This window comes from Ctenocephalides felis, unplaced genomic scaffold, assembly GCF_003426905.1.
Source record: "Ctenocephalides felis isolate EL2017-DRISC unplaced genomic scaffold, ASM342690v1 CF-g0.4_SCAFFOLD_01886, whole genome shotgun sequence".
Classification (NCBI taxonomy): Eukaryota; Metazoa; Arthropoda; class Insecta; order Siphonaptera; family Pulicidae; genus Ctenocephalides; species Ctenocephalides felis.
Genome location: NW_020538040.1, coordinates 106,279,848 through 106,293,796, shown reverse-complemented (window position 1 = coordinate 106,293,796; position 13,949 = coordinate 106,279,848).

Genomic DNA, 13,949 nt, shown 5'->3' with positions numbered 1-13,949 from the left:
TTAATAAAATAACGATTTAATATAAAGAGTTTCATATCATATATTTATTTTTTTTCGTTTTACAATAAATTGTTATAATAATTGCTAGTAGCACTTATTTAAAATATTTTATTAACCAAAACGGGTTAAAAATTATTTGTGAATATTATGTGCAGTATAACTAATTTTATTTTATATTGTTTCGTACTAATAATGTAATTAAAATTTGAGATATTTTTCTTTTTTATTTTTGTGTTTTTTTCAGAAATGCAGTGCAACAAGCGCATTTTTTTAAATTTTAGTTTTATTATTTCAATGAAATAGAACTTGAGGTAGTCAATTTTATCAATAAACATTTAATTAAAATGATAAGTAAAATACAATATTTGATAATGTATGAAAAAATAATTTATTTTATGAATACATAAAAAATTAAAATTATTCAATCAAAATAATGGTAGATTAACAAGCAACTGAAATTTGAATACAAAGATATCTGAAGTAATTTGGATTGATTCGCGGACTCTATACCAATTTCTCTTATGTATTATGGTATTATACCATAAATATGTAAATAATATTTATCTGTAGCCTAAGAGATTAATTTAAAAATTTAAAATAGACTCGATGGAATATCAGATTTTCCTTCATAATTCATAAAGCACATTTTACAACAGTGCATCAATTTCAACGAAAGAATGAAGTTGAGGAAAATAAAACGCGCACCAGAAATCCGTAAAAAATGCGCTTTTTAAAACCGCATTTAAAAACTACGTTGTAAATACCTTTTATACTCTGATATTATTTAACCGGTTATTGAACAGTTAATTTGATTTATATAAAAGATTACATAAATTTGAAATTTTGTCAACTACTAAAGAAAACATTCCCTAAAGATTTTCCAGAAGATTATCGGGCAGTAATGAGAAAATATCAAATATGTGTGATCTATAAACGGGACTAATGTAAATTATACTCTAAAATGATATACGCATGTAATTTAATAGATTAAAATAGACACAATAGTTATTAATATTTAGTGGACTGCATATAGTAAATATTAATAATTTCTTGATAAACTGAACACTAGAAAATCAGAAATTGTGATCTTGAACTTTTTAAAAGTAAACTTACATATATATTATACATTTACACATACATACATACTCACATTATATATATATATATATATATATATATATATATATATATATATATATATATATATATTAATGTAAGTATGCCCGTATATGTATATTTGTAACATGTAAATATTAATTTTTCAAGTAATCTAGTTAAATAGTAATAAATAAAAATAATTAAAAATTGCAAATTGCTCATTAGCTGTGAATCAATAATTGTTTAATATATGCTAAGTTATTCAAAATTTAACTGTGATAAAATATATATTTTAATAATTATATCATTGATTGCTTGTATGTGTATTTTATGATGTTAGTTAATGGTCAAAAAGTATATGTAATTAATATTATTGATATATGTAATAATGTTAAGATAAAAGAGTGTAATTAGAAATTTAGTCACTACTTGAAAATCAGGTGGAAACTTTAATTCAATTATTTTATGTGCAATACATATTTTAACTTAAGATTCTAATATTCGTGTCATATCTCGTTGTTCGCAGTAAGTAATTCCATAATTCCAAAAACCCAGTGCAAATGTACATAAAATTATTTTTAATCGTGTATATTAGCTATATTTATATATTTTTGCTGTAGCCTATATATTAATAATTTTTATATACGATAGATGTACATTATTATATCTGGAAAGTATTTTAATTTTACTTCGTGTACATATTAGTAATATTGGAATGGTTTGATAAAGAAATATGTCCCGGTACAGCAGCTCATCGTATTGTGATATAGATTGCCGGCAACCGATGAGAATTGATGAAATGAAAATTGTTGTGAGAAGAGATTAAACTTAATGTGCTGTGCTAAACGAAAGAACATTAGAATTTTCAAGAAGTTTTTTCGTTTAACAAATTGCTTATGTACGTTTTGTTGGCTAGGGAACACTCGCGATGGAAACACATTAGGATGGTCAAGGAATGAGCCCCTATTGATCGCCGAATTTCGCTTCATCGGAGGAGTTTCAGAACTTAACAGAATTCTATACGAGGTATAATATTTTCTTAAATTATTGACTTGAATATAATTTTTAAAAACTTTTACAAAAGCATGTGGAAAATCTAAACGACTTCAATAAAAAATTATATCACACCGTTGACGTATCTGGTAAAACTATACGTATCAAAATTGTAGCCATATAAATCTTTATAACTATTAAGAAGTCTTTAATGTTTAGTCGAAATAAGAATGTAAATTTAGAAGTATCATGTTTCTCGAATGAAATTTCGAATAATAATTTTATTACATTTCTACTGTTATTATTTACTCTCCTTTTATTTATAAAATTATTATACTGTTTAATGTTAAGCTTAAGCCCTTAAACTTCTAATTCGATTTTGATATCTGCATATGATAAAAATATTTACAACTATTTAATACTAAATTACAAATTTATTAATCTGAATTGTGATTTACAATAGTTGCTTTGTTAATATATGATATTCATTTATATTGAGAAATGCAAACAATCTGTCTTCATTGCTTGTGGAGAATTCGAACGCAATGTTTTCGAGAAGGCGATAGTTTGGGATTTATAGAATCACAAACAATATCAAATTTCAAAGAAGAAATTCATTTAAATTTGAAATAATTCTCATTAATACTTCATATTGTCATGTCGTTAATTTACATTTTCTTTAAAATTAGTCTTATTATATTTATATAAAATACTTTTTATAGAAAAGTGCGTTAATAATATTTTTGTTGGTTACATAAAAATTCAATATATAGGACTATATAAGAGATCCGCGTATCTCATATTGACACAGATTAATTCAACTAGGGGGAAGTTTCCAAGTGGCGGACATTTAAGGTTATTTATAAATAAATCAAAAAATATTTTACAAAATGTTTATTAAATTATGATTTATGTTAGATAACAAAGTTAGAAATTAAGCTAAATTAACAAAACCGCAATCTTTGCTAAAAAATAATTAATACTATCAATCAAACTTTGCTATCAAAAAATATGATTTTAAACAGTGGCACCCAGTACCGGACATTTCAAAAAAACCTGCATTGATCACATATGTAGCCATCTCCACGGAATGTCTGCGCATGTGTATTACGAATATTCTTAGATATTGCAAAAAAAGTCACTATTCTTCTAACCTTTTGGCTGGGCCACACCGATGCTCTTAGCTTGTGCATTCATAAGCTTTTCATTCTTTGACTAGGAAATCCAAAAAATGTGGGTTGTAGTGACCGTTAGCACCCATACAGAATAAAACTAGCTGTAAGTGGAATTCTGTCTTAAGGCAATTAGGGCATCGTGCCTTAAGGCAAATTGCTGGAACTTCCCGTACCAAAAATTATTATTTTTTTTTAAAACGATTAACATTTTTGAAAAAAAATTACTTTGAAAAAATAAGATTTTTGAGAAACTATAAATTGGACAAAAAATTAGTTTTTTTTGAAAAAAAAAAAATTAAAAAAATTTTTTTTTAAAAATTTTTTTTTTTTTTGAAAAAATTTTTTTTTCTTTATTTTGACATATTGTGGAAGATCTGAACTTTTTTTTCAAAGCAATCGTACTGCTTTAACTACATAGGGACAAAATATAAAGCGCGTAAGCGCCGCGTCGCTGTCTAACGCATAAGCATTGGTACGGAACCGATAGGAATGTTAACAAAATGTATACTTATTGTTAAAATCTCTATAAAATGTCTGATAATTTGATGTGCATATGTCTAATGATCATTTTTGACCGCCAAATGGCTCATTTTTTTACTTTTTCCTCTATATCTCCGAAACCGCTGGACCTACCTTCATGAAAGTTATATCGATTCTTCATCTTGTCAATACAAATAAAATGTTTTTTGAATTATTAAAATCGGACGCTCCGTTCTCTTAAAAACTGAGTTACCGTTTTCGGAACTTTTTGCCCCGTATCTTCGGAACGGCTTGACCTGCCTTTGCCAAAAACTAATCAGCACGTCTCCTTATCAATACGGATCGAATGTTTTCTGAATTATTCAAATCGGTTGATCCGTGTTCCCGAAATCGTCGACGAAAATTTGTATCCGCACATACATACACACACATACATACATACATACACACACACACACACACACATACACACACACACACACACACACATACATCCATTTTTTCTAAGGTATGCCAAAATGTTCAGAAACCTCTGAAACGTAAAGATATATAAAAATTTTCATTTTCGATTTTTTTGCGATTACTATAACTTGCCCTACGGGAAGTTAATTAAACTAGCTGTAAGTGGAATTCTGTCTCAAGGCAATTAAGGCATCGTGCCTTAAGGCAAATTGCTGAAACTTCCCGTACCAAAAATTATTATTTTTTTAAAAACGATTAACATTTTTGAAAAAAAATTACTTTGAAAAAATAAGATTTTTGACAAACAATTAGACAAAAAATTACTTTTTTTTGAAAAAATTTTTTTTAAATTTTTTTTAATTTTTTTTTAATTTTTTTTTTTTTTGAAAAAAATGTTTTCTTTATTAGGCATATTTTGAAAGATCTAAACTTTTTTTCAAAGCAATCGTACTGCTTTAACTGCATAAAGATGAAATATCAAACCGCGTAAGCGCCGCGTCGACGTCTAACGCGTAAACATTGGTACGGAACCCATAGGAATGTAAACCAAAATTATACTTATTGTTAAAATCTCTATAAAATATCTGATAATTTGATGTGCCTATGTCTAATGATCATTTTTGACCGCCAAATGGCATTTTTTTTTACTTTTTTCATTAGATCTCCGAAACCGCTAGACCTGCCTTGATGAAAATTTGATCGGTTTTTCATCTTGTCAATACAAGTAAAATGTTTTTTGAATTATCACAATCGGACGCTCCGTTCTCTTAAAAACTGAGTTACCGTTTTCGACACTTTTTGCCCCGTATCTTCGGAACGGCTAGACCTGACTTCGCCAAAAACTAATCAGCACGTCTCCTTATCAATACAAATAAAATGTTTTTTGAATTATTTAAATCGGTTGATCGGTGTTCCCGAAATCGTCGACGAAAATTTGTATCCGCACATACATACACACACGCACACACACACACACATACATCCATTTTTTATAAGGTATGCCAAAATATTCAGAAACCTTTGAAACGTCAAGAAATGCAAAAATTTTCATTTTCGATTTTTTTGCGATTACTATAACTTGCCCTACGGAAAGTTAATAATTGGAATAAATTACGTAAATTCCTGCAAGAAATATCAATATGTTTAGTGTCCGGCACTGAGGGACGACTTAGTGTCCGGTGCTAAAAGACAGACATTTTCATTCATTTGATGGCACCTACTGAAATTTTACCATTTTACGGATAACATTCAAGTACAACTTCTATCTTTGTATACCACTCAAACGTAAATGCATAAATATGCTATAATTACTTGCATTGATATTTAGGTGACGCCGTGATTTTGCGCCTAAAACAGCAAAGGGTTGCTACCGCCGTCGCCGTGTGCGTCACAGTTAAGTCTTGGCGCGTGACCCTGCACCTGTGTCGCCCGCGCCCCTTTCACTTGTATTTGAAATGAAAAAATTCATACTCGCTGAAATAATACGTGTTAAATAGAGTGTCCGGTCCTTGATGCCGTCCGGCGTTACGGGACTTCCCCCTATGTAAACTGATTCAAATAAATGTTTTGTTTGTTCAACAATTTTAGTTTGATATTCCAGGGTGCAAGTAATACACGGTCACAATTCTATCTAATCGCAAATTATTGTATTCTTTCAATGCAAATAATACTAAAATTATTTTAAATTCAGTGAGCCAATTCTAGGATAAAATAACTATGTTATGTTACTGGTCTATTATGTTGAGAATTCGCATAAGGTAGTAGTCACGAAATTGTCATAAAGCTGCGACTGTCGTGTATAATTGAGTTTTTCACTTTTTGAACTGCTGAAAGCTAATCTCTAAATGGCAAACATACGTACTTGTTATTTAAAAAAAACTATTTACTATTTTTATTATAATAATTTTTTGTGAACACATATTTGTGGATAAGTTTATATAGAAAATATATTTCATACACGAATGTTCTCATTTATTTTAAATAATCAGGTTTATCTTTTCTATGTTACATGCCACAGTTGGTGGCGGCTCTATGAATTGATGAAACAATTAAAATTGAGGTAATGTTAAAGCGAACCTTTTCGCGATCTATTTATATTTAATGTTGATCTTTGAATATAAGTTTTGGGCAGTTTTGTGACTATTAACCCATGCAACAAAACATAAGGTCGATAACATAAGTTAGCTATTGTATGCGAAAATTTACCCATAAGATTCGATACAATAATTATAAATTTATAAGAACGTATCATTCCAAAAACCGAGTCAATTCCATTCTCTCTATTACTACTATCAGAGACGGCTATAAATTAATAATCGTATCGCATGAAATTAATGGTCTGGAAGAGTCATCTGCGTAATAGTGCGTATCTATAGATCGACACCGGCACTGACGATGAGGTACCTTGACCCTGCTATTAATCCTAATTACCACTATCAGGCAACCGCACGCTCAGCCGGCGAGAAGATCGAAGAACCGCCAGCGAAATGTTTTAATAATGCATCGAAACGCGGTCCCGCTGCCGCCGACGATGGCAATCAATCATAAAGATTCTACTATAATAAATTTGATTTACAGTGATATTCGAAACAGGGGTTACAAACTGAAGAAATATTTTACGTAATCAAGTACGTAATTTATAATTAATTTAGTGATGTATGTTATTGTGCCTTAAGGCAAATTGCTGAAACTTTCCGTAGAAAAAACTATTTAAAAAAAAAAATCAATTTTTTTTTAATCTGTGAAAATTTTAATTTTTGAAATTTTTGGAAGAAATTGACTTTTTCGAAATATTTTGGAAATTTTTTCTAATTTGAAATATTTTGGAAATTTTGAACTTTTTTTAAAACAATCGCGCTGCTTTATCTGCGTAGAGATAAAATATCGGAGCGCATAAGCGCCGTGTCGCAGTCTAACGGATGTACAACGTAACGGAACTTATAGAAATGCAAGCAAAATGTATACTTATTATTAAAATCTTTATAAAACATCTGATAATTAGATGTGCATATGTCGATCTCCAAAACCGGTAGACCTGCCTTCATAAAATTTTAATCATTTCTTTATTATGTCAATAGAAGTAAAATGTTTTTTTTGAATTATTGAAATCGAATGTCCCGAACTCTCAAAAATTGAATTACCATTTTTGACACTTTTTGGACCTGTTTTGTCCAAAAACCAATCGGCAAGTCTCCTTATCAATAAAAATCAAATGATTTTTGATTCATTCAAATCGGTTGAACCGTGTTCTCATAATCCTCGACGCAAATTTGTATCCGAACACACACACATACATCCATTTTATCTAAGATGTGCCAAAATGTTCAGAAACCTCTGAAACGTAAAGATATACAAAAATTTTCATTTTCGATTTTTTGAGAGTTAATTAATACTTGGTTTGGTAGTCATCATATCAATTATTGAATGCGTTTTAGAGACTAATTAATTATGATCTTAGTCAAAATCGGTTATGACAAATTTGGTGGGTACGGTTGTAACATATACTTTTTGGCTTTTCGGGTCAGGATTAAACAGAGCAAAAAACATCTATTTTAACTAAGACAAAATAGGTAAGAAAAAGGGAAAGGAAAATTAAATACATACATTTAATACACACAAAGAATTCTTGATCGTTTAAAAAATTATGATTTGTTATATATTGTTATATTTTACTTTGTTTAAATGTTTATCTTGTGTTGTGTTACATATTATTATTACTAACAACATTAAAAGTCGTTATAAATCATTTTGATGTTTATAGCTGTTGTTTTTTAACATATTCTTATATCTGTCACAATCGTACCTCGAGTTATGATACTCGCCCTTTTCTTGTATGATTTGATTTTATGACAAACTCATCGCATTTAAGTACGACAGTATATCATTAGTTCCATTTAGACAAATGTTCAAAATACCATTTATTTTTCTATTCTTCCAGCTAACTGGCAAATTATCAAAATTATTATTGATAAAAAAATATGGCACAACCGTACCCAGTCTCTCCTTTCACAATTTGTTACTAAAAATGTGCTTTTATGTAAATAGTAGAGAATATTGTGGCGCGATTTCTTGATGGTTTTCTGATACCATATTTACTACGCTCTCGTTTATGAATATATGACGAAGTTGCGTTGCCGGCAAAGTTGATTGAACGTTTACTTTGAAAGGCAGAAATATAATACTATCAGGCTGTAAGCTGAATATTATGATTATACAAAACAAGATCGATTGGATAAATCGCTTCTATTAATAGCGAAATCTTGAACGTTGATCACAAACAATATGTTATGAAGGTTTTGATACACATGACATATAGTAAGTTTTTAATTTCGTTTGTTTAATTTTTAATATGCTTCGGATTTCATTACTTATTTGATATGATGTATTATAAATTTTTACAATAATTTTATGAAATTTTGAGTAAAAATAGAAAAAAATCTCTTTTTTTATTTAACCTTTCAGTTAAAATAAATCAGATGATTGATACGTGATTCATCTATGCTAAAGATTTTTATTTAATATTTTAGATAAATTTTAATTTAATATTCTTATTAAGTATTTTTTCCAAAATTCCATATTTTTTCAGATAGCTTATTTAATCTTTCAGTTAAAATAAATCAGATGATTGATACGTGATTCATCTATGCTAAAGATTTTTATTTTATATTTTAGATAGATTTTAATTTAATATTTTTATTAAGTATTTTTTCCAAAATTCCATATTTTTTCAGATAGCTGTTACTCTTTGATAAAATTTAGTTTTTCACAAATAACTTATTAAATTTGCCTATGATGAGTAAAATTAATGAATATCTAAGTTAATTAAAATAGTTTCAAGTTTTTACATAAAAACTTTAATCAAATAAATAAATTATATTTTCAATTATCAAGGTACTACTACCTTGATTAAACATTTTGTTTGTCGCTTTTATAAATATGAATTTTCGTGTCACATAAGCAAATAAAATAAACGGAAAAAGTGCATTTCGTGCAAAAATCGCGACAAATGATACGCATTCTCGTATATCATTTTTCTCGTCTGACAGAAATCGCATCCTAAGTAAAATGTCACATAGAATAATGCGAGATCTGGCACTTAGGTCAAACAAATATGAGAATTTATTCAAAGACTTATGTTTGAGAAACTTGAAAAATAAATTAGTAGTTGTCGCTCTTACGTCTCAAATGATAAAGAAAACATTCGAAGTGTTGAGGAAATATAGAAAATCTACTTACTTCTATAATAGTCGTATCGTATTTTGTATCTCTCAGGAAATGAGATATACATCTTTCATATTATTGAAGTGCTATAAGCATGTTTACGTTTACGTTCTTTTATTAAATGGAAATCTTTTACTTACTTCCTATGGATATTCAATTTCTGTAACTATCTATGGAAGTTTCTTATATACTTATTTTTCTTAAGATGTGCGATAAACTACGGTAGTATTGTAATAATTTTTAGATATAAAATATTATGTATGTTTATATTGCATAAAAGTTTTTAATATACTCAAGAAGAAATAATAAAGTAATTAATTTACCTTATATGACTATAAAACATGAATATTATTTGTTAAAAATTTTCCGTTGAAATTGAACTGAATTTTAGTTTGATTTAGATTTTATAATTATTTTTCAAGAAATATGTTGTTCAACAAAGTATGACTATTAGATCATATTTATGGTTAGCATAAAATTATATGAATAGGTAAATTGTAAACTTTTTCATAAATGTTTTTAATTATAAATTCATTAATGTAGTTTACTAAATGAATATTATAAATTTATCCATGCGATATTTTAAAAGTAGTTTTAGAAAAACTAAGTAAAGGAAAAATTAGGTTATCACATTTCACAAAATTATCTTTACTTGTTTTATGCTTCAGATTCTCCACAAATATTTAACCATTAATGTGAAAAATAATAATATAAATTAAATTAAATCTTATTAATTCATGTTAAATAATTTTTAAATTTAGCAATTATTCAAGATTTGAAAACTTTGCTGACACTTTTGTTTGATCTGTGGAAAAATTTAAATTTTAACACTTTTATGATGATGGTAAGAAGGTTTTGCCAAAAGGAAATCGTTTTTGTACATTGAATTTATTTTACTAGCCGTTCAAGAATTTTGACTATATCATAAAAAAGTACTAATGATATAATACTTGTATTACATTATGTCAATAATCCGTGTATTTCAAATAAATAGTTTTAATCCTTCTATTCATATTATTATATATATTCATTATATGCGAATCTTGGTGTAATATTCCAAAAAATGTTTCTAATTTTGATACGATAATTAATATAGTTCTGTACTAGAGTCGTTCTCATTTATATGGGATCATGGAAACAAACTATAAATAACAACTGAGAACAATAATTTTCAGATAATTAATATATATATATATATATATATATATATATATATATGTGTGTGTGTGTGTGTGTGTATACATTAGTACCAAATTATGAGACGGTGTGATATAATTTCATCGTTTATTTCTCATCTCGTGTCAGATATGATGACAATATCGCTTAGTCGGGTGAAACATAAGGTTTTCCATGTGCTATTTCTCGTAATGACTTCAATCCGTGTTTGTCGAATGCTATTTCTGGAACTTCGGAAAATTTCATTGAATTGTCATTGCTTTGCTTGAATTATTAAACGTCGAATAGAATCCTGGTTAAGCTGGTTACAAGCAATGCAAAATAGCCGCAGCTGCATGCATATTTCATCAATGCTTTTATTCACTGTGTCCGCGCACACGAACTGGCAAAATGGGTAATCCGAAAATCCGTAGGACGAAATTACATCTGACAGAATGGCTCTTGCACGACTATGAGGGATATTTAAAATATCCTATGCATACTTAACGATATACATTAACCCACATAAACAAGTCTTCCTAAAAGTTTACATATTTTGTTTCTTAGTCTAAGAAGCCATTTCTGCTGTAACATAGCCGATAACATAGAGTTGTTATGACAATGCTATCTTATGCTTCTTTCTTGATACCAAAACTTTAAAAATGCTTTCTATTTGCTGTGCGATCAAGCGTATTTTACATATGAACAAACCTAAAAAAAATGTTATCTTTGTAATGCACATTTGAAACATACGGTTTTATGAATAAAGCACAGCAAATAGATAGCACACTGTCACAGTTTTCAGTACCAAGAAAGAAAGATAAGATAGCGTTGCTATAACAACGCTATATTACCACAGAATTGACCCCTAAGATTATTGTTCTACAGTTTTCGACAATTTTTTTCGTCTCAGCTAAACATATAATCTAGAGATTTTATGGACTAACATAGCACAAGAAAACTTTTCGTCCTAAAAACTGTAGATTTTATTTCATAAGCCAAGTCTTAGTTTTCAAAATTGAGCTCATTTAAAAAATTTAATTTAATAAAATTGAAAATTAACTGTTCGAATTTAAATGAGTGAAATCGCATCACACATAAATCTTGCACGACTAAAATAGTTGTTTTTTTTTAAATTTTTATTTATTTTATTGGTCTCTCCTAAGAATTTAGCCACATACATATCATACATATAGTTTTTCTTAAATGAAAATAGTTGTTGAAATGGTCAATGGATATAAAACATGCATCAGCAAGAGACTCTCTCAAAATCCACGCATTTTTTTTGTTAGTCCGATATTTGCAATATTTGTTTCTAAAGAATTTTCTCATCTATGCTTAATTCTAAAAATACTTTTATACATTTAGTTTTTTGAAACAAGCTTGTAGCGGTTTTCTAGAACTTTATTGGTTCATCCTTCTATTTAAATATTTTGACTTAAATCTCTTAAACTATTTCCTTTTCAATATCTTAAACTGTTCCTTTCTCAATGTTTTTTTGACTCAAGACGTTCAAGACGACTGTAATTTATTTTATACTATTACTCGAAGACCATTTAACAAAAAAACGATTTTTTCAGTATTTTTTTTTTTTTGAAAATTTATTTTTCATTACAATATAGCAAAAATTGTTTTAAAGTTTAGATTTTTGTTTCTTGATTATAAAAATGAGCATTCCAAAATCTGTATGGATACAATTACATCTGACAGATAGCTCTTGCTTATCTGAATCTGTAATCTTATTCAGATTCGTACAAATCCCACAAAAAGTCATTCATAATGACTGCATTTGTAATGTAAAAGTACCGTCACTTTTACTAGTTTGATATCTTTAGAAGCATGTATATAATCAGTTTTGCATAAATATATATAATGTTATGTGAAACGATTGCTCAATTTCTCAATTTTATCTAACTGAGATTAGTTTTCACTTTAAAAAGCACATGTAATAACATATAAAAATTTTCAATGATTTGTTGCAATGCTCAATTGCATGCAAATTGTCCAATATCAATGACAATGTCATATATGTAAAATATTAATATCAGTATCAATAAAATATTTATAAATTTAGTATCAATATAAGTTAAGAAAAAGATAGAAAGTAAGTGCAGATAATATTACAATTAAAATTTCTGTACTATAAATAGATCTTAAATGTGATCCAATAAATTTTAATTTGAAACGTACGAAATATCATTATTTACCAAAATGCCTTTTTGAAGACGCCCAGAGTTTCGGGATTCTGCAGAAAGGAGATAAAATATTGACACAATGAAACTCAGATATAATATAACTTTGTCTCGAACTTTAACTTCATAATCGTTCAATTTTGCGAAAGCAATAAGGTCAATCGAATCGCTTGATATCTATTATGGATTCAAGTGACGATGAAGGGGGACCGAATATTATATTAGAAGATATTGAGACAAAATAATTAAATATATATATATATATATATATATATATATAATTTATATTTGCTTTTGCCAACATGCAATGCGGGGGAAATTATTTTTTCAATTGAAAATTGCTCTTTAGGGCACAGCTATGTGAAAGGCTATAATACACTCAAATAATTTTTGCTGAATTTGAAACTATTAAGTTCGGGGCAAAATTACATAAATAATTACCGCTAATATTTTTGCCATATTTTTCCTTTCTTGTAAAAAACTAATATTGCTTTCAATTCTTCTGATTCCATTCTTCTGCCTTGTACCTTAGTATTCAATTCTCTGTATATTCTTTTTTTTCGCAGAAATCCCTAGTCTCTTTGCTCTTAGAAGGTTTTTGGTAAATGTACAAATATAATCGTTAGAATATCGACAGCATACATTTTTACTTTAAAATAAAGGTTTGTCAGAATATTTTTAGCACGTTAAAAATTAAACACAATTGAATGCAGATTGAACTTAATTCATTTGCATTGTATTTTAAATTTTTGACCATAGGCGTGGTGGATATTTTGTTGCAAATAAAGCTTTAATGGAATAATTTATAAAAAAGGTTAACTATTTTGGATGAACTCCTATATTAACAATATTTTCATGACAATGCACTTGAGACAAAACCTTTTGATGTCATTATGTTATTCTAAAGTCGATTATTAATTAGAAAACTTCTATATAAATGTTATTGATTCATAAAAAATCGATGATAATTTAATATGCATATAACAAATACGACATCGCATTTTTACATCTATTTGCCTGAATCTGCTAATCTGTGTTTGTCTTTCTCGAAAATCTAATAAATTCATTTTATAAATAGACAAAAAAATGCTTGTTGAATACAGGACAGAAAATTTTCAACCTTAAATTTATTCATCTACAAATGTAAATCTACATTTTTTTCAAAGTGTGCCAA